This window comes from Haemaphysalis longicornis, unplaced genomic scaffold (assembly GCF_048455015.1).
Source record: "Haemaphysalis longicornis isolate Haplotype H1 unplaced genomic scaffold, Haemaphysalis longicornis Haplotype H1 scaffold_9, whole genome shotgun sequence".
Taxonomy (NCBI): domain Eukaryota; kingdom Metazoa; phylum Arthropoda; class Arachnida; order Ixodida; family Ixodidae; genus Haemaphysalis; species Haemaphysalis longicornis.
The window spans coordinates 15,918,506-15,940,927 of NW_027526460.1; the positions used below are offsets into that span (position 1 = coordinate 15,918,506).

The 22,422-nt window shown below is 53.3% G+C and overlaps 1 long non-coding RNA gene across 5 annotated transcripts in view; it reads left to right on the plus strand.

The window, feature by feature from the left end:
* LOC144153074 (uncharacterized) overlaps nt 1–22,422 on the plus strand; it is a 621,787-nt gene that overhangs the window by 500,545 nt on the left and 98,820 nt on the right. For 3 of the 5 annotated variants that reach the window (XR_013319302.1, XR_013319305.1, XR_013319304.1), the window contains one exon: nt 7,953–8,198. The exons of the other annotated variants lie outside the window; for them this stretch is intronic. This is a non-coding gene — a long non-coding RNA (uncharacterized LOC144153074). The remainder of the gene's footprint in view (nt 1–7,952; nt 8,199–22,422) is intronic. 5 annotated transcript variants of the gene reach the window in all.

The window sequence follows — 22,422 nt, forward strand, 5'->3', positions numbered from 1 at the left end:
TCAGGAACTCGAGACTGATGACTCTCCGCGCCCGGAGAGGACGCCACGTTTAGAGAAGAGGTGAGTTGAAGGAGGAGGATGCCTTTGCATGTGTAAGCCCCCGGCCCAGCTCCTTTTTCCGGGGAAGAGGGAGGGCTGGGTAGGAACGAAGGGGTTGCATTTCCACGCTCTTGTGGCACCATTACCGTCGCACACGCCTTGGTTGTCTGCACCGGCACTCCTAAATTTAACACGAATAGATCGCGCTCAAATTACACGTGGCCCAAACCCATTTTTCTTCACTTGTGGTTTGGACGAAGTTCCTCCTACCATCACTGCTATTATTTTTTCTAATCCTACTTTTTTTTTTTGCCCGCAGCGGGTCTTCTCCATTTTTAACACCTGTACTTGCATGTGACGACAGACCAGACTTTCGTGACGTTCTTTATAACAAAATCTGGAAGTTGTGCTGCAGTGTGATGCAGCCACCGAGTTGCAGTTCGGGCTGGAACGATGAAGAGCGCAGTTGACTCGTGGCGTCTCAACTGGCAAGAATACCTTCGGTATTTCAACACTCGAAAGACACACTTTTGTTTAGCGCACCATAGTTCCCGCTTCACGGTTAGTATACTCCCCGGAACAATAGTAATAAAAATGGGAACGAACGCGTGGCTCAAACGCCATGCGCACTATCATTTTTAAAGACGATAGTCTTTCCTGTACTACTTGAACGGGAAATTTTGGTCTGTCGGTCTGTATGTCTGTCTGCCTGTCACTCGATTCATCCAGACGGCCCAAGTGAAATATAGGTGCTGCGAAATAGTCTTATATACTCACAGCCAAATCTAAACGTCAAAGTCCGGCGTTAATGTTCATACTTGTCAACATTTTTGAACAAGTTCAGGACATTGCGGAAATTTAAGGAAGAAATTCAATACAGGAGTGATATTTGCAGTGTTCCTTTATTCAAAATTTACGGATGCTTGCTTTTTGCGATAGCAAATAAAATACTACATCAACTGCAGAAAACCGTCGCATGCTGTTGCCTCGCTACCTGGTGGAATTCTAAAAAAAGTTACACCATCTTCCCGTAGGGGAACCCTGAGTAGTATGCAAAACAGCCATGGGGTCTATTCAAGTGCCCATTAGTTTTCAGTTTATCGTTTCCGTTAGGTTGATGTACGTAGCTACCGTTATATTTACAGTTTTGTTTCCATGGTAACTACCACACTTTTCACTTACCGGAACTACGAAATGGAAAATTGCGTTGAGCCCATGGCTGTTTCGCATACTACTCAGGGTTCCCCTACGGGAAGATGGTGTAATTTAATTAGATGCGACGGGGCTATGTCCCTCCCTTGTCGTTGTTGCGCCGTCCACACCCCCACTGCGCATGCTCGGCTTGCTGAACGCCCGGTGGTGTCTTACCCTTTAATGGCTCCTGGAGCGACAGTGTTACAGGTGCCGGCCCGAGATGAGCCGAGCATGCGCAGGGGGGTGTGGACGGCGCCACAATAAGGGAGGGACATAGCCCCGACCATGAGATTCTGGAGCGACAGTGTTGCCGGTGTCTTCCTGGGCCGGCACGAGACGAGCACGCTTCCCCTTAAAGGGCTCCTGGAGCGGCAGTGTTGCCGGTGTCTTTCTGGGCCGGCGGATGGATGGACGATGGACGACGGACGACGGACGATGGAGCCGAGAGCAAGAGGTGCTTTGCATCTAAAAAAATCAAGCGGCAACAGCAACTAAAGGTTCCACTAGATAGGTTCCGCGTTCCGCTTGGAACGCTCGTGGAGTAGGGCAGCGTGGTTCTATAAACGTTGTAGTAGGGTGCCTCGATTCACGCGCGTCTCCGCCGTACGCCAGTGCAGGCATCGAGGCAGCCGACTTGGAGCAGTGGAACGCTGTAAATTTAAATTGACTTGAGCAAACCTCTAGCGTTCTATCTTGGAAGGAACGAGACGGGAGTCGAACAGCAAGACAAGTGAGCAGGAAAGAGAATGGATGCATTCACTTGCCAGTGTAGCCAGTCGACTATCGTCTTGCGTCAACATTTGAAACACAAGGAGCAAATACGTGGCCCATTTTTGAATTTTATCGGCATCAGAAACATGTCTGCCGCGTATGGTAATGCTGCACTTGAGCTTGCCAAAAAAACAAAAAAATCGCCCAATCCGACGAGCGATCTCGGCTGGTTATCGCAATTTGGGTTCTTTGTCGTGTAAGGTAGAGCCAACAGGAGATGTCAGCGTTGGCTCCGGTCTTGTTCCATTCTCCTTAACCTATGGTACCCCGCAAACTCATATGTAAGGCAATGGCATAAGGTAAGCTTATCAGCCAAGCTTCCCTGCTGGTGCCTCATGTCTACTTTGTAACAAAGGCAGTAGTAAATCACCATTCTTCCATGCAACATCCACTCCACCATCAAAGCTTATCGCCATTTGTCGAGCCTTCAGTCCCGTTCATAAGGACAACAGGACAACACGCTTTGTTGCAAGCGAGCATTTTCTTTTTTCTGGAATCACCAAATATCTGGAGAAGTTTTCTGAATAAAACGGCTACTTTACGTAACCGTGAATGGCCTCAGTATTGCACACTACGTGTCTTAAGCCACGCAGAAGGATTCGGCACTTTTTTTCTTGCTTTGTGTCTACTTGGGATGGGGAAACAGCCGCCACCTTCTGCCAGATCACACAGATCCTGCTTTGAAGCAGAACAAATTGGTACTGCTCGCATGTTCTCGAATATTTTAACACGAAAGTGTTTTATTCCGGGATACACAAAGATTTCGCTGATGTCATATTCGCTGACGGTAAAGGGTGCACCCCTGCACATAGGGTCTTCTTGCAGGGGAGCAACCTTTAGTACTAAATAGTACGTTATACTTAGGGTTTTCGGGTTTTATATTTTAACACGAAAGTGTTTTATGCTGAGATACGCCAAGATTTCACTGACGTCATATCCGCCACGGAAATGACGCCAGTACATCTTTGCCGAATCGACCCGCCAGCAGGACGTCGCTCGCCAAGCACACCCAAAAGACAGCCGCCGACCCGCAAACCATGTTCAGCTGCAGGTTTCGCTGCACATTTTACTTACATGTTCTACCGATTCCTATTACAGAGGAATCAATCACAGTTTTTCTTTCTTTATGGGGATCGACACTTTCTACCAGGCGCTTTTAGTAGGTACACACCTACCTTTGACGTCAATCAACGTTATCAACTGCGTTTAGTATCACCACTAAACATATACCACAAATATATACAACAGCGAAGTTATCCTCCGGGTGTAACAGCAGGAATTCAGTGACTTACGAAAGTTCACATGCTTGAGCGCTTGGTTCTCGCAACCTTCAGCCTCAACTCGTGTCACTCTCATTTCCGGCGTCGCGGTCGGCCAAGCCGTTATCCAAGCCAATCACATCGTTCAAGCGTCGTTTGTTGCCTTAGAATGGATGCACCTCTAGTGCAACGACCGTTCGCGGCAGGATAAAACCAGTCTTTTGCCAGCTTTGGAAAAGCTTTTAGGGAAGTTAATTATTCTGGGTGCTCTGGACGCTCAAAGGAAACGCGGCGATATTAGATCTCCCGAAAAGAGCGGTCGAAAACGAAAAGAAAGGGGGTGGTGTTTACGCAAGCATGACCGACGTTAACGCACGCGTAAAAGCTAGAAAAACATAGTGGAGCCGGGAGGCCTGGAGTCGGAACACGACGCCCCTATATATAGCTGGCTAGATTCATAACCATGGCCGGCAACAGCGCACTTTTACGGTCAGCCCCGTTTGCACTGCGGAGCAGCGAAACGTGTCAGACACGCCAACCGCTGGATGCGCGTGGGGATCGACCCCTTTACTGCGGCAAACACGGGCCGATGGGACCCATAGATTGCGTTGTCCACTACCTGACCGCAGAGCCGTCTCGGGCTTGTCCGCTTGTGAACTTTACGAACCGGCGATCCGCGTTAGGGCAGTGTGTATGGCTGCGTGCCCTCGTAAAGAGCCCCTGCGTCACATCATAACCTGCATCGAATAAAATACCCTGTGAGGGCACCGCCTTCCCATGAGACAATGGGTGAGTTTTCTCCGGTAACTAGCGGGCGTCGCAGCTGTAGCCTGATGGTTATCACGTGGAGTTCTGTGTATTCTCAAAGGAGTCGTAGCCGGAAAACTCTCAAGAAAAGCGATAAGGACAAAACGCCAGACGGCCTGAATTGACCCTACAGTGCTGCAGCGCTCCCAGTGAAGGCGCAACAAGGTGATTCGCAGTACGAACTTTCTGTTCCCACCACAAAGCGATTTCTTATTAAATCAACACGCGAACGACTCTTTCGCTCTAAACAGATAGCGCAATAGTTACACAAACTCCTACGCAATCGGAAGGGCTCCCACAAGCCCATGCGGAGGACTTCGGTGCCTTCGACCACGGGGCCACATCCGGGACGCCTTCTGGTGTGGAGGCACTCCCCTGTTTTTCTTTTTCTGTGCATGAGCTGTATCAGCCAAGGTTTCTTTGTCCTCACATCCAAAATCTCGAGGCTCCAGGATATTTGAAGCGCTAGACGCTCCATAGCACGATGTTTAACTAAACGGTATAGTGAAAGAACACGAGCAACGCCGCAACGCGTATGAGACAGATCGAAGCCACTCAGAAACCAGTGTTGTACACGTTCCTCCAAAATAGGAACGAAAGCTCGTTCCTCGTTCCTTGCCAATTTTGAAACGAGTTCCCGTTACAAGTTCCTTTATTGCGAAAGGAACGCGTTCCAGTTCCACTTCAAAAATTGGAACGTGTCGTTACATTAACGATACAATTAGGGTTTTAAATTAAAATAAAGTGTCGGATAATCCTGGGTCGAAATTAAGTGAGACATTTAAAACTCACATCGAACTACGTATATTATAAGATTATTAACACCGCCGGCAGCAGATTATCTGGAGATAAAGATAATCAAAAGAAACGCTCCTAGGAGATTTTTTTCAGTGAGCACCCGACAAACTCCAGACGGCTCGAGGACATTTCGGTGCAGGATATTTCGGTGCAGAAATTTCGGTGTCCCAATTTCGGCGACCAAATTATCCGGTGCTTGCCTGTTTGCGACAGCCGTTATATTTTTATTTCCGCTTAACGTGGGTTATGGACAACAATCTGGAACAGTGAATTTATTTTTTTGATTGATGCCATGTTCGATCATTTCTAGGTATTTTTAGAAATTCTACATTTATATATTTTTGTTTAATACCTCTTCCTGGGGGCACCTGTTATTCAGCCGATTAAATTTTTTAGCACATATTTTTTTTTAAATTCACACACCCTCAAATTACATAAATTACATGCACACTCTCAATATCCAAAAAGTAACAAACATTAGCTAGCCCATCAGAACGAAGAAAACCTTATAAAGAGTATTAGGTAGGCTGGGCTGCCTTGCTAAAATGAATTCGCGAACACTGGTCTAGGAGATTGACCGGGAGTAAAAACGGGCCTTTTGGAAAACAGCCGCAGGTTCTAATGTCCTAAATGCTGATTAAGCGCGTACCGGTTGTGCATACAAAATCCAGCCATTGTTTTCGGGACAACCAACCTTCATTTAATGTTTACATGCCTACATTTACCACATTTTAATTCTTTGTTCTAGCGCCCCCCCCCCCCCCCCACCTCCCACCTCCCGCCTGTACGCTCGAATCTCGACCACATTTCTTTTTCAGCCATATTATTTTCGGTTTCCCCTGAAAATCCTACTGGCGTGGTGGAGTTCACGGTCTCCGAAGCGTCACCGCAGTGATTTTTTATTTTTTATTTAGAACATACTGCTAGACTCTTAGTGGAGGCTTTTGCAGGAATTGGGTGATACATTCAGAACAATTACATAGCACACTGCGCGTTTAAAACAGAGAAAAAGCTTTACATTCACCATGGGCGCACGAAACCTCTATAATGTGACACAAAAAGCCACCCGAAAAGCCGCTGAGAACACAATGGCCCCTATCGTTTGCTGGCTACGCCCATCCGCGCGTCGCAGTAATATCCCCCCTTGTGAATTAACTCATCAATTCGCGCATATCATGGACACCCCAGGCATACATCGCTTCATCCCATTCTAAGGAGCAAAAAAAAATGAATAGGCTAGTGGGACGAGAGCGGCAACAGTCGCCTTCAAGTTTTCGAAGTCCAATCGACGCAATGGTGACAAGTGGCACCCCTCTCTCTCTACTTAGGGGGATGATTGCCGGCGGGGCTCAGCTTTCCCCTCCCCTAAGTAACGCCACCGTAAGTGCGATGGTTGGTTTGTTAGTTTTAAGTAGAACTGACACCGAATGCAACGAAGGCGAGATTGATTGAGAGATTAATTAAAACGAAATGCACACGCGCCTAATCGACCTCGTTCTTCTGCTGTTGTTTTTTCGCGGAAGTTTTCCTGGGGGGGGGGGGGGAGAGGAGGAATAGACTAAAAGCAGCAGCGTCTTGCACCGTTGGGTGAAGTGAAAGGAAAGCGCTTTGGTAACACTTGAAGTATTAGGGTTGTTCACATGAATGTTAAAATAACAAAAATATGGTTGTACGGACCCAAATTAACAACGTTAATTTTTACCATCTGATACAGAAATTGGGTTTCACGTGGCAATGCTCCGCCAGTGTTTAGCGTTCGTTTCCACGAACGGCGGCGCAAGCACAAGTCTCGAACGTAAAATCATATCAAGTCACGAAATTACAATATTAAAGCTAAAATGTTCAAAGAATGCCTGGGATATCCCCTCACTCAAAATGTCTGGGCCAAGACGTCGTGCACCAAAATGTCCGTGCACAGAAATGTCCACACCGAAACGTGCTGGACCGAAATGTCCGACACCGAAGTGTCCGGATCCCGTTTAGCAGCCCGTCCGTTTCGTTGGCTACATTGTTACCGGGTTTACCGGGACCGGTCTGCTCCTGAGCGCGCGGTAGGGCGAGTAGGAAGGGTGCGGAGGCATGGACATGGTGAAGGCGAGCCGGCGGAACTAATCCCCCTACCGCGACGAATGTCCAAGAGCCCAGCCGGATGCCGGTCAACCCAGTAACAACGCATACGACAGAACGGACGGACAGCTAAAACTCTCTATTCTTTCCCCGCCAGGGAACAATTCTATAGGCCAGACGCGCATTCTGGCCTCCCCAGACAAACGATGAAGGGTGAAAAGCATTCTCGCGGCTACGCTGTTCACCCGTCGAACGCCGCGCAAGCAACCAGCATGAAAGCAAACACAAGCTGCGGCCTGCTGCGTGGTTATTCTTCTGCCTTTGACCTTCGAGGAAGCACGGCTGAAGGGCGGGAAAATTGACCATCTTATAGGAAGAGAAACGCCGTAGCGCTTTGTGGATTTTTGTACTCGAGCCTTGGCATCAAAAACAGCCAAATCCTAGCGATGTAACGGCAGGAACACCGTTCCTGCCGTTCCTTCAATAACCTAACGAGTTACCGTTACAGTTCCACCGACCCTTAATGGAACGGTGGCGTTCCTCCATTCCTTCAAAAAGGAACTAGTTCCAAGAACGCCGTTCCTTGTAACGCCGTTCCGTACAACACTGTCAGAAACGTAGGGCGAAAGTAGATCACGATTCAAATAGCGAGTAGCAGCAAGAGGACTAAGCCCTTCACAAACGCGGAGAGGAAGCAAAGCGTCTCAAGCGTTAAATTGCACATTAATGATTTCGCATTCAGAGCCCTTAAGAAATGCTAAGATGTCCTCGGACTGCCCTTGGAGCGTTGCTTAGTTGCCATGACACTATCTAGGTGGTCGTAGTCGGGGCTTTCAGTGTGGATGGTATGGGACACGCTTCGTGTTGGAGACATGTGGCTTGCGACGCCGCAGCGATCAGGCCCAACCGAACACTGAGCAGCGTACTTATGTGCGGCGATTTGGCATTATTCACGAATGTGCATCCGGCAGTAGGCAGCAGCGGCAGCACAACGGCGTTACCTAATCACTGTTGCAGGCATGGATCGAGCCGCCCATGCTTTCAGGATGGAGGCACGCTGAATTTCTTCGAAAGATCATCGGACTCTTCTGCGCAAACGTTCTTCTGCGCATACTTGGCCAACAGTAACGGCCGTCTATCGACTGTGGCGGTACCTGGCCCTGTGAAACCGCTACAAAAAGTCGAACATCGTCCTCATCGATGCAGTAGGCAGCAGCGGCAGCACATCGGCGTGACATAATCAACGACACTGCACTGTTGCAGGTTAGTTTTTGAAGACTTGTTTAGACTGCACTTTGCAATATACTAGCCGCTGCTACTGATGCTGCTACCATTACTGTTGCACCTATTCTGTTGTTCATATGCGTCTTGATCTTTTTTCTGTTTTCTTTGTATAATTTTTTGCAACCATGTCGTCCGAAGAGGTTTATGATTGCCCGTGCTGTAATGAAGTGTGTGCCAAAGATGGGGGCATGAAGTGCGGGGGTTGTTGCGATAGGTATCACTTCGGCAGCTGCTCCTGGATTAAAAAAAAAATTCTACATTCAAATCAGAGTCGTAACCGAAACCATGGCGTTGCCGTTCTTGCATGCGCGTGAACTCTAACGGTGGGAAAAAAATGGCAGCATCTCCACACCGTGGATGATGGAGAGGGTGCGGAGTACGGGGACTCAAAATGACATCCGAGTTGCGCCCCGAGTGACATCCGATTTGCGCTCCGAACGTCATTGGATTTGAGCCGTGAGTTGCCCCAAGATTATTCCCTAAATGAAATTGCAACTCACAGCTCAAATCGAATTTCGCTTGATTTTCGCTTGATGGTGGTGTGCGCACGGATGGACGCGGACGGACAATGGGAGGTCCTAAGGTGGTACTCCGCACCGTTTGACTCTCGGGTGCTAACTCACGGTCGTAGCCTGCAGGGCAAGACGACTGACACTAACTATGTCTGGTCTACCAGACACAGGCTCGAATCCTGCCGGTGCCTGTGTGATTTTTTGCGATTGGAAGTGCTACGCGCACGGACGCGGACGGACATTGTGCGGTACTAAGGTACTCCGAACCTAAAAGAAAAGGCCATTGATTTTGCCGCCTCATTTCCGGCCTTGCACTCGAAGCTGGACGGCCTTATGACGCTGAAATCTACAGCAAAAAAAATCGAGAAGGCGGTTCAAGTGATGTCAGACAAACATGATAAAATTCTGGAACAGCTGAGCCGTTGGGCAATGCCTTCGTGCAGATATTCTTCGCACCTGCCCCGCGTGAGCGGCGAAGCATGAAATGCACCGAAACTGAGATTACATACATTCCCTGCAGTTCCTTTCCCTCTCTCTCTCTTCCCACTAACCCTTAACCCTCCTTGACACTCTGTCCTTCTGGTCAGTTTTGTATAGGCTTCGAACCCCTGACAAACCGACGCCTGGCGCTTGTAACAACTAAATCTGGTGAAAAGATATGCCCAGTGGCCTTTGATTCCATGATAAAACGCCATGCTGTTACTGAGGAGAATTAATGGAAAGACAGAAATAACCCGCAAAGTTATAAAATGCTGAAGTAGAAATTATGATCAACAAAACGTGCTGTTGGGCTAGTTGGTACATACTGAATGGGGGGCTTAGTGCCAAAAAATCCCGCCATCTCCACGAAGTGAATGATGATGACAGGGGCGAAGCTAAAATGCTTATCGGTAAACCCGTGAAACATTCGCCCACACATCATATAAAAACTCGACACCTTGTTATAGGTCTTCTTGACGGCGAGCACCATCTCAATGAGTGAAGGTCATAAGGCGCGTTCGTAGCCATGCTCGCGTCTCGGTTTGTAGCGCAGTGGGAAGAGCGTCACGTACCTCCCGTCGCGGCCAGAGCGTCGTGGGATCGAAACCGGGCGCCGCCGCGTCAATGTCACTCGACACATTGTTATAGGTCTTCTTGACGGTGCGCACCCTCTGAATGAGTGAATGACATAAGGCGCGTTCGTAGCCATGCTCGCGTCTCGGTTTGCAGCGCAGTGGGAAGAGCGCCACGTACCTCCCGTCGCGGCCAGAGCGTCGTCGGATCGAAACCGGGCGCCGCCGCGTCAATGTCACTCGACACATTGTTATAGGTCTTCTTGACGGTGCGCACCCTCTGAATGAGTGAATGACATAAGGCGCGTTCGTAGCCATGCTCGCGTCTCGGTTTGCAGCGCAGTGGGAAGAGCGTCACGTACCTCCCGTCGCGGCCAGAGCGTCGTGGGATCGAAACCGGGCGCCGCCGCGTCAATGTCACTCGACACATTGTTATAGGTCTTCTTGACGGTGCGCACCCTCTGAATGAGTGAATGACATAAGGCGCGTTCGTAGCCATGCTCGCGTCTCGGTTTGCAGCGCAGTGGGAAGAGCGCCACGTACCTCCCGTCGCGGCCAGAGCGTCGTGGGATCGAAACCGGGCGCCGCCGCGTCAATGTCACTCGACACATTGTTATAGGTCTTCTTGACGGTGCGCACCATCTCAATGAGTGAAGGACATAAGGCGCGTTCGTAGCCATGCTCGCGTCTCGGTTTGCAGCGCAGTGGGAAGAGCGCCACGTACCTCCCGTCGCGGCCAGAGCGTCGTGGGATCGAAACCGGGCGCCGCCGCGTCAATGTCACTCGACACATTGTTATAGGTCTTCTTGACGGTGCGCACCCTCTGAATGAGTGAATGACATAAGGCGCGTTCGTAGCCATGCTCGCGTCTCGGTTTGCAGCGCAGTGGGAAGAGCGCCACGTACCTCCCGTCGCGGCCAGAGCGTCGTGGGATCGAAACCGGGCGCCGCCGCGTCAATGTCACTCGACACATTGTTATAGGTCTTCTTGACGGTGCGCACCCTCTGAATGAGTGAATGACATAAGGCGCGTTGTTAGCCATGCTCGCGTCTCGGTTTGCAGCGCAGTGGGAAGAGCGCCACGTACCTCCCGTCGCGGCCAGAGCGTCGTGGGATCGAAACCGGGCGCCGCCGCGTCAATGTCACTCGACACATTGTTATAGGTCTTCTTGACGGTGCGCACCATCTCAATGAGTGAAGGACATAAGGCGCGTTCGTAGCCATGCTCGCGTCTCGGTTTGCAGCGCAGTGGGAAGAGCGCCACGTACCTCCCGTCGCGGCCAGAGCGTCGTGGGATCGAAACCGGGCGCCGCCGCGTCAATGTCACTCGACACATTGTTATAGGTCTTCTTGACGGTGCGCACCCTCTGAATGAGTGAATGACATAAGGCGCGTTCGTAGCCATGCTCGCGTCTCGGTTTGCAGCGCAGTGGGAAGAGCGCCACGTACCTCCCGTCGCGGCCAGAGCGTCGTGGGATCGAAACCGGGCGCCGCCGCGTCAATGTCACTCGACACATTGTTATAGGTCTTCTTGACGGTGCGCACCCTCTGAATGAGTGAATGACATAAGGCGCGTTCGTAGCCATGCTCGCGTCTCGGTTTGCAGCGCAGTGGGAAGAGCGTCACGTACCTCCCGTCGCGGCCAGAGCGTCGTGGGATCGAAACCGGGCGCCGCCGCGTCAATGTCACTCGACACATTGTTATAGGTCTTCTTGACGGTGCGCACCATCTCAATGAGTGAAGGACATAAGGCGCGTTCGTAGCCATGCTCGCGTCTCGGTTTGTAGCGCAGTGGGAAGAGCGTCACGTACCTCCCGTCGCGGCCAGAGCGTCGTGGGATCGAAACCGGGCGCCGCCGCGTCAATGTCACTCGACACATTGTTATAGGTCTTCTTGACGGTGCGCACCCTCTGAATGAGTGAATGACATAAGGCGCGTTCGTAGCCATGCTCGCGTCTCGGTTTGCAGCGCAGTGGGAAGAGCGCCACGTACCTCCCGTCGCGGCCAGAGCGTCGTGGGATCGAAACCGGGCGCCGCCGCGTCAATGTCACTCGACACATTGTTATAGGTCTTCTTGACGGTGCGCACCCTCTGAATGAGTGAATGACATAAGGCGCGTTCGTAGCCATGCTCGCGTCTCGGTTTGCAGCGCAGTGGGAAGAGCGTCACGTACCTCCCGTTGCGGCCAGAGCGTCGTGGGATCGAAACCGGGCGCCGCCGCGTCAATGTCACTCGACACATTGTTATAGGTCTTCTTGACGGTGCGCACCCTCTGAATGAGTGAATGACATAAGGCGCGTTCGTAGCCACGCTCGCGTCTCGGTTTGCAGCGCAGTGGGAAGAGCGCCACGTACCTCCCGTCGCGGCCAGAGCGTCGTGGGATCGAAACCGGGCGCCGCCGCGTCAATGTCACTCGACACATTGTTATAGGTCTTCTTGACGGTGCGCACCCTCTGAATGAGTGAATGACATAAGGCGCGTTCGTAGCCATGCTCGCGTCTCGGTTTGCAGCGCAGTGGGAAGAGCGCCACGTACCTCCCGTCGCGGCCAGAGCGTCGTGGGATCGAAACCGGGCGCCGCCGCGTCAATGTCACTCGACACATTGTTATAGGTCTTCTTGACGGTGCGCACCATCTCAATGAGTGAAGGACATAAGGCGCGTTCGTAGCCATGCTCGCGTCTCGGTTTGCAGCGCAGTGGGAAGAGCGCCACGTACCTCCCGTCGCGGCCAGAGCGTCGTGGGATCGAAACCGGGCGCCGCCGCGTCAATGTCACTCGACACATTGTTATAGGTCTTCTTGACGGTGCGCACCCTCTGAATGAGTGAATGACATAAGGCGCGTTCGTAGCCATGCTCGCGTCTCGGTTTGCAGCGCAGTGGGAAGAGCGCCACGTACCTCCCGTCGCGGCCAGAGCGTCGTGGGATCGAAACCGGGCGCCGCCGCGTCAATGTCACTCGATACATTGTTATAGGTCTTCTTGACGGTGCGCACCCTCTGAATGAGTGAATGACATAAGGCGCGTTCGTAGCCATGCTCGCGTCTCGGTTTGCAGCGCAGTGGGAAGAGCGCCACGTACCTCCCGTCGCGGCCAGAGCGTCGTGGGATCGAAACCGGGCGCCGCCGCGTCAATGTCACTCGACACATTGTTATAGGTCTTCTTGACGGTGCGCACCCTCTGAATGAGTGAATGACATAAGGCGCGTTCGTAGCCATGCTCGCGTCTCGGTTTGCAGCGCAGTGGGAAGAGCGCCACGTACCTCCCGTCGCGGCCAGAGCGTCGTGGGATCGAAACCGGGCGCCGCCGCGTCAATGTCACTCGACACATTGTTATAGGTCTTCTTGACGGTGCGCACCCTCTGAATGAGTGAATGACATAAGGCGCGTTCGTAGCCATGCTCGCGTCTCGGTTTGCAGCGCAGTGGGAAGAGCGTCACGTACCTCCCGTCGCGGCCAGAGCGTCGTGGGATCGAAACCGGGCGCCGCCGCGTCAATGTCACTCGACACATTGTTATAGGTCTTCTTGACGGGGCGCACCCTCTGAATGAGTGAATGACATAAGGCGCGTTCGTAGCCATGCTCGCGTCTCGGTTTGCAGCGCAGTGGGAAGAGCGCCACGTACCTCCCGTCGCGGCCAGAGCGTCGTGGGATCGAAACCGGGCGCCGCCGCGTCAATGTCACTCGACACATTGTTATAGGTCTTCTTGACGGTGCGCACCCTCTGAATGAGTGAATGACATAAGGCGCGTTCGTAGCCATGCTCGCGTCTCGGTTTGCAGCGCAGTGGGAAGAGCGTCACGTACCTCCCGTCGCGGCCAGAGCGTCGTGGGATCGAAACCGGGCGCCGCCGCGTCAATGTCACTCGACACATTGTTATAGGTCTTCTTGACGGTGCGCACCCTCTGAATGAGTGAATGACATAAGGCGCGTTCGTAGCCACGCTCGCGTCTCGGTTTGCAGCGCAGTGGGAAGAGCGCCACGTACCTCCCGTCGCGGCCAGAGCGTCGTGGGATCGAAACCGGGCGCCGCCGCGTCAATGTCACTCGACACATTGTTATAGGTCTTCTTGACGGTGCGCACCCTCTGAATGAGTGAATGACATAAGGCGCGTTCGTAGCCACGCTCGCGTCTCGGTTTGCAGCGCAGTGGGAAGAGCGCCACGTACCTCCCGTCGCGGCCAGAGCGTCGTGGGATCGAAACCGGGCGCCGCCGCGTCAATGTCACTCGACACATTGTTATAGGTCTTCTTGACGGTGCGCACCCTCTGAATGAGTGAATGACATAAGGCGCGTTCGTAGCCACGCTCGCGTCTCGGTTTGCAGCGCAGTGGGAAGAGCGCCACGTACCTCCCGTCGCGGCCAGAGCGTCGTGGGATCGAAACCGGGCGCCGCCGCGTCAATGTCACTCGACACATTGTTATAGGTCTTCTTGACGGTGCGCACCCTCTGAATGAGTGAATAACATAAGGCGCGTTCGTAGCCATGCTCGCGTCTCGGTTTGCAGCGCAGTGGGAAGAGCGCCACGTACCTCCCGTCGCGGCCAGAGCGTCGTGGGATCGAAACCGGGCGCCGCCGCGGCAATGTCACTCGACACATTGTTATAGGTCTTCTTGACGGTGCGCACCATCTCAATGAGTGAAGGACATAAGGCGCGTTCGTAGCCATGCTCGCGTCTCGGTTTGCAGCGCAGTGGGAAGAGCGCCACGTACCTAACGTCGCGGCCAGAGCGTCGTGGGATCGAAACCGGGCGCCGCCGCGTCAATGTCACTCGACACATTGTTATAGGTCTTCTTGACGGTGCGCACCCTCTGAATGAGTGAATGACATAAGGCGCGTTCGTAGCCATGCTCGCGTCTCGGTTTGCAGCGCAGTGGGAAGAGCGCCACGTACCTCCCGTCGCGGCCAGAGCGTCGTGGGATCGAAACCGGGCGCCGCCGCGTCAATGTCACTCGACACATTGTTATAGGTCTTCTTGACGGTGCGCACCCTCTGAATGAGTGAATGACATAAGGCGCGTTCGTAGCCATGCTCGCGTCTCGGTTTGCAGCGCAGTGGGAAGAGCGCAACGTACCTCCCGTCGCGGCCAGAGCGTCGTGGGATCGAAACCGGGCGCCGCCGCGTCAATGTCACTCGACACATTGTTATAGGTCTTCTTGACGGTGCGCACCATCTCAATGAGTGAAGGACATAAGGCGCGTTCGTAGCCATGCTCGCGTCTCGGTTTGTAGCGCAGTGGGAAGAGCGTCACGTACCTCCCGTCGCGGCCAGAGCGTCGTGGGATCGAAACCGGGCGCCGCCGCGTCAATGTCACTCGACACATTGTTATAGGTCTTCTTGACGGTGCGCACCCTCTGAATGAGTGAATGACATAAGGCGCGTTCGTAGCCATGCTCGCGTCTCGGTTTGCAGCGCAGTGGGAAGAGCGCCACGTACCTCCCGTCGCGGCCAGAGCGTCGTGGGATCGAAACCGGGCGCCGCCGCGTCAATGTCACTCGACACATTGTTATAGGTCTTCTTGACGGTGCGCACCCTCTGAGTGAGTGAATGACATAAGGCGCGTTCGTAGCCATGCTCGCGTCTCGGTTTGCAGCGCAGTGGGAAGAGCGTCACGTACCTCCCGTCGCGGCCAGAGCGTCGTGGGATCGAAACCGGGCGCCGCCGCGTCAATGTCACTCGACACATTGTTATAGGTCTTCTTGACGGTGCGCACCCTCTGAATGAGTGAATGACATAAGGCGCGTTCGTAGCCATGCTCGCGTCTCGGTTTGCAGCGCAGTGGGAAGAGCGCCACGTACCTCCCGTCGCGGCCAGAGCGTCGTGGGATCGAAACCGGGCGCCGCCGCGTCAATGTCACTCGACACATTGTTATAGGTCTTCTTGACGGTGCGCACCCTCTGAATGAGTGAATGACATAAGGCGCGTTCGTAGCCATGCTCGCGTCTCGGTTTGCAGCGCAGTGGGAAGAGCGTCACGTACCTCCCGTCGCGGCCAGAGCGTCGTGGGATCGAAACCGGGCGCCGCCGCGTCAATGTCACTCGACACATTGTTATAGGTCTTCTTGACGGTGCGCACCCTCTGAATGAGTGAATGACATAAGGCGCGTTCGTAGCCATGCTCGCGTCTCGGTTTGCAGCGCAGTGGGAAGAGCGTCACGTACCTCCCGTCGCGGCCAGAGCGTCGTGGGATCGAAACCGGGCGCCGCCGCGTCAATGTCACTCGACACATTGTTATAGGTCTTCTTGAAGGTGCGCACCCTCTGAATGAGTGAATGACATAAGGCGCGTTCGTAGCCATGCTCGCGTCTCGGTTTGCAGCGCAGTGGGAAGAGCGTCACGTACCTCCCGTCGCGGCCAGAGCGTCGTGGGATCGAAACCGGGCGCCGCCGCGTCAATGTCACTCGACACATTGTTATAGGTCTTCTTGACGGTGCGCACCCTCTGAATGAGTGAATGACATAAGGCGCGTTCGTAGCCATGCTCGCGTCTCGGTTTGCAGCGCAGTGGGAAGAGCGCCACGTACCTCCCGTCGCGGCCAGAGCGTCGTGGGATCGAAACCGGGCGCCGCCGCGTCAATGTCACTCGACACATTGTTATAGGTCTTCTTGACGGTGCGCACCCTCTGAATGAGTGAATGACATAAGGCGCGTTCGTAGCCATGCTCGCGTCTCGGTTTGCAGCGCAGTGGGAAGAGCGTCACGTACCTCCCGTCGCGGCCAGAGTGTCGTGGGATCGAAACCGGGCGCCGCCGCGTCAATGTCACTCGACACATTGTTATAGGTCTTCTTGACGGTGCGCACCCTCTGAATGAGTGAATGACATAAGGCGCGTTCGTAGCCATGCTCGCGTCTCGGTTTGCAGCGCAGTGGGAAGAGCGTCACGTACCTCCCGTCGCGGCCAGAGCGTCGTGGGATCGAAACCGGGTGCCGCCGCGTCAATGTCACTCGACACATTGTTATAGGTCTTCTTGACGGTGCGCACCCTCTGAATGAGTGAATGACATAAGGCGCGTTCGTAGCCATTCTCGCGTCTCGGTTTGCAGCGCAGTGGGAAGAGCGTCACGTACCTCCCGTCGCGGCCAGAGCGTCGTGGGATCGAAACCGGGCGCCGCCGCGTCAATGTCACTCGACACATTGTTATAGGTCTTCTTGACGGTGCGCACCCTCTGAATGAGTGAATGACATAAGGCGCGTTCGTAGCCATGCTCGCGTCTCGGTTTGCAGCGCAGTGGGAAGAGCGCCACGTACCTCCCGTCGCGGCCAGAGCGTCGTGGGATCGAAACCGGGCGCCGCCGCGTCAATGTCACTCGACACATTGTTATAGGTCTTCTTGACGGTGCGCACCCTCTGAATGAGTGAATGACATAAGGCGCGTTCGTAGCCATGCTCGCGTCTCGGTATGCAGCGCAGTGGGAAGAGCGTCACGTACCTCCCGTCGCGGCCAGAGCGTCGTGGGATCGAAACCGGGCGCCGCCGCGTCAATGTCACTCGACACATTGTTATAGGTCTTCTTGACGGTGCGCACCCTCTGAATGAGTGAATGACATAAGGCGCGTTCGTAGCCATGCTCGCGTCTCGGTTTGCAGCGCAGTGGGAAGAGCGTCACGTACCTCCCGTCGCGGCCAGAGCGTCGTGGGATCGAAACCGGGCGCCGCCGCGTCAATGTCACTCGACACATTGTTATAGGTCTTCTTGACGGTGCGCACCCTCTGAATGAGTGAATGACATAAGGCGCGTTCGTAGCCATGCTCGCGTCTCGGTTTGCAGCGCAGTGGGAAGAGCGTCACGTACCTCCCGTCGCGGCCAGAGCGTCGTGGGATCGAAACCGGGCGCCGCCGCGTCAATGTCACTCGACACATTGTTATAGGTCTTCTTGACGGTGCGCACCCTCTGAATGAGTGAATGACATAAGGCGCGTTCGTAGCCATGCTCGCGTCTCGGTTTGCAGCGCAGTGGGAAGAGCGTCACGTACCTCCCGTCGCGGCCAGAGCGTCGTGGGATCGAAACCGGGCGCCGCCGCGTCAATGTCACTCGACACATTGTTATAGGTCTTCTTGACGGTGCGCACCCTCTGAATGAGTGAATGACATAAGGCGCGTTCGTAGCCATGCTCGCGTCTCGGTTTGCAGCGCAGTGGGAAGAGCGCCACGTACCTCCCGTTGCGGCCAGAGCGTCGTGGGATCGAAACCGGGTGCCGCCGCGTCAATGTCACTCGACACATTGTTATAGGTCTTCTTGACGGTGCGCACCCTCTGAATGAGTGAATGACATAAGGCGCGTTCGTAGCCATGCTCGCGTCTCGGTTTGCAGCGCAGTGGGAAGAGCGTCACGTACCTCCCGTCGCGGCCAGAGTGTCGTGGGATCGAAACCGGGCGCCGCCGCGTCAATGTCACTCGACACATTGTTATAGGTCTTCTTGACGGCGCGCACCCTCTGAATAAGTGAATGACATAAGGCGCGTTCGTAGCCATGCTCGCGTCTCGGTTTGCAGCGCAGTGGGAAGAGCGTCACGTACCTCCCGTCGCGGCCAGAGCGTCGTGGGATCGAAACCGGGCGCCGCCGCGTCAATGTCACTCGACACATTGTTATAGGTCTTCTTGACGGTGCGCACCCTCTGAATGAGTGAATGACATAAGGCGCGTTCGTAGCCATGCTCGCGTCTCGGTTTGCAGCGCAGTGGGAAGAGCGTCACGTACCTCCCGTCGCGGCCAGAGCGTCGTGGGATCGAAACCGGGCGCCGCCGCGTCAATGTCACTCGACACATTGTTATAGGTCTTCTTGACGGTGCGCACCCTCTGAATGAGTGAATGACATAAGGCGCGTTCGTAGCCATGCTCGCGTCTCGGTTTGCAGCGCAGTGGGAAGAGCGTCACGTACCTCCCGTCGCGGCCAGAGCGTCGTGGGATCGAAACCGGGCGCCGCCGCGTCAATGTCACTCGACACATTGTTATAGGTCTTCTTGACGGTGCGCACCCTCTGAATGAGTGAATGACATAAGGCGCGTTCGTAGCCATGCTCGCGTCTCGGTTTGCAGCGCAGTGGGAAGAGCGTCACGTACCTCCCGTCGCGGCCAGAGCGTCGTCGGATCGAAACCGGGCGCCGCCGCGTCAATGTCACTCGACACATTGTTATAGGTCTTCTTGACGGTGCGCACCCTCTGAATGAGTGAATGACATAAGGCGCGTTCGTAGCCATGCTCGCGTCTCGGTTTGCAGCGCAGTGGGAAGAGCGTCACGTACCTCCCGTCGCGGCCAGAGCGTCGTGGGATCGAAACCGGGCGCCGCCGCGTCAATGTCACTCGACACATTGTTATAGGTCTTCTTGACGGTGCGCACCCTCTGAATGAGTGAATGACATAAGGCGCGTTCGTAGCCATGCTCGCGTCTCGGTTTGCAGCGCAGTGGGAAGAGCGTCACGTACCTCCCGTCGCGGCCAGAGCGTCGTGGGATCGAAACCGGGCGCCGCCGCGTCAATGTCACTCGACACATTGTTATAGGTCTTCTTGACGGTGCGCACCCTCTGAATGAGTGAATGACATAAGGCGCGTTCGTAGCCATGCTCGCGTCTCGGTTTGCAGCGCAGTGGGAAGAGCGTCACGTACCTCCCGTCGCGGCCAGAGCGTCGTGGGATCGAAACCGGGCGCCGCCGCGTCAATGTCACTCGACACATTGTTATAGGTCTTCTTGACGGTGCGCACCATCTGAATGAGTGAATGACATAAGGCGCGTTCGTAGCCATGCTCGCGTCTCGGTTTGCAGCGCAGTGGGAAGAGCGTCACGTACCTCCCGTCGCGGCCAGAGCGTCGTGGGATCGAAACCGGGCGCCGCCGCGTCAATGTCACTCGACACATTGTTATAGGTCTTCTTGACGGTGCGCACCCTCTGAATGAGTGAATGACATAAGGCGCGTTCGTAGCCATGCTCGCGTCTCGGTTTGCAGCGCAGTGGGAAGAGCGTCACGTACCTCCCGTCGCGGCCAGAGCGTCGTGGGATCGAAACCGGGCGCCGCCGCGTCAATGTCACTCGACACATTGTTATAGGTCTTCTTGACGGTGCGCACCCTCTGAATGAGTGAATGACATAAGGCGCGTTCGTAGCCATGCTCGCGTCTCGGTTTGCAGCGCAGTGGGAAGAGCGCCACGTACCTCCCGTCGCGGCCAGAGCGTCGTGGGATCGAAACCGGGCGCCGCCGCGTCAATGTCACTCGACACATTGTTATAGGTCTTCTTGACGGTGCGCACCCTCTGAATGAGTGAATGACATAAGGCGCGTTCGTAGCCATGCTCGCGTCTCGGTTTGCAGCGCAGTGGGAAGAGCGCCACGTACCTCCCGTCGCGGCCAGAGCGTCGTGGGATCGAAACCGGGCGCCGCCGCGTCAATGTCACTCGACACATTGTTATAGGTCTTCTTGACGCTGCGCACCCTCTGAATGAGTGAATGACATAAGGCGCGTTCGTAGCCATGCTCGCGTCTCGGTTTGCAGCGCAGTGGGAAGAGCGTCACGTACCTCCCGTCGCGGCCAGAGCGTCGTGGGATCGAAACCGGGCGCCGCCGCGTCAATGTCACTCGACACATTGTTATAGGTCTTCTTGACGGTGCGCACCCTCTGAATGAGTGAATGACATAAGGCGCGTTCGTAGCCATGCTCGCGTCTCGGTTTGCAGCGCAGTGGGAAGAGCGTCACGTACCTCCCGTCGCGGCCAGAGCGTCGTGGGATCGAAACCGGGCGCCGCCGCGTCAATGTCACTCGACACATTGTTATAGGTCTTCTTGACGGTGCGCACCCTCTGAATGAGTGAATGACATAAGGCGCGTTCGTAGCCATGCTCGCGTCTCGGTTTGCAGCGCAGTGGGAAGAGCGCCACGTACCTCCCGTCGCGGCCAGAGCGTCGTGGGATCGAAACCGGGCGCCGCCGCGTCAAGACCACCACTCCTCGCTCGCAAAGCTTGAGACTTCCCACCGCTCCGTTGACAAGCCCGTCGACGACGTCGATGTATGTGGTGATCATGTAGGGCTTGTTTGGGACGATGAGGATCTCCATGGGTAAGTTGGCGAATTCGGTGTGTGAAATGATCTACCGGTTCACTTGGGAAGCAAATGCAAAGGTTCTGGTCAATAAGCAGTCTGGCGCCCCAAATGTCGGAATTCTTTCTGAGGATGATCTGGAAAAAATCAAATCAATGACACATGTGCGTTAACGGAAATAAGTTGCTGTAATGGATGGTTCAGTATACTCGGCTGATTACTTTAGAGAATACGTAACAGCCAAAAATGGACTCATAAGGCGTTGTAATTGTCTTATTTGTATGCTTGTAGTCTAAGAAACAAGACGGAACAACTTGAACTACTTTTCAGTGAACTTTTACCGGAATTCCGTGTTTTGTGCTTCACTGAGACGTGGTTCTTTTGTACGAGCGATGTCTGACCTTTTGAGGGTTACGAGCACATCGGTTTATTTAGAACGGAAAGAAAAGGTGGCGGTGTTTCTCTTTATGTGAAGGCTGGTGTGAAGTGCTCGCTTGTGCCAGAATTTCCGTCAGCTACGAGAGGTTAGAAAATACTAATAGCTAACTGCGCTGGCACTTTAATAACAATTGTGTACAGGCCTCCGGATGGAACAATGAAAAACTTATTCGACTGCATGGAAAAACTCCTTATTTATGGGTCCCTTTCAAACCTGAAATCAGTTATTGTAGGAGATACAAACATTGATGTAATGTCGAACGGGAGCGCACAGAGGAAATTTATGACCACTATATATGGCTATGACAGTCTTGTAAACTAAGCAACACGAATTACCGCCTTTATTGAAGCTTCTATTGATGTGTACTTTACTAATGTTGTACAAACAAAAGGACTTCTGGTGTATTAAGCGTAAATATCAGTGATCATTTACGTTTATTCTATGTTTTCAATTACTACATCTAGGAACAAATACCCAACTCTTTGCATAAATTGAAAAAAAATTAATGATGAACCGGTAGCTAAATTCAAATCTATGTTAAGTCGTCTAGACTGGTCTGATGTCTTAAATCATAATCACGCAAACTCGGTGGTTTCAACTTTTTATTGTAAAGTTATTGATGCCTACCACAAGGCATTTGTAGCGTATATTTCGAAGGAGGATAAAAAGGCCAGAAAACCGTAAATGTCGGCTTCTATTCATAAAAGCATTAAAACAAGAAAAAATTAGTTGCAGAATTCCTCCAGACAATAAACATTAAAATACTTAAAGTGTTTAAAAAAACTTAGCAACGAAGTAAATATACCAATTAGGAGAGCCAAAAGTTCCTAGTAGACACATTAGTTTGAAAATATTGATCAACAACGCAAATTTTGGAAAGCCTTTAATGAGCTGAACAACGCAGAAAGTAATACAATACCTACAGAAATAAATGTCAATGGTGTAACGCTTTCTGGTGCACAATTTTCTGACAAGTTTAATGAGCACTTGTTGTCGAGTGGTCTCCCCCAACGATCAGCAAGAAAACGTGACCCCGTTACCTACCTTAACTCCCTTGTTCAAGGCAGTATCTTTTTAAAGCCGTCGGACGAGTTAGAAGTACAAAATATCATCAGTTCCTTGAATAATAATAGCGCAGCAGGCCCAGACGAAATCAAGACTGGGCCAATAAAATCCATAGCTT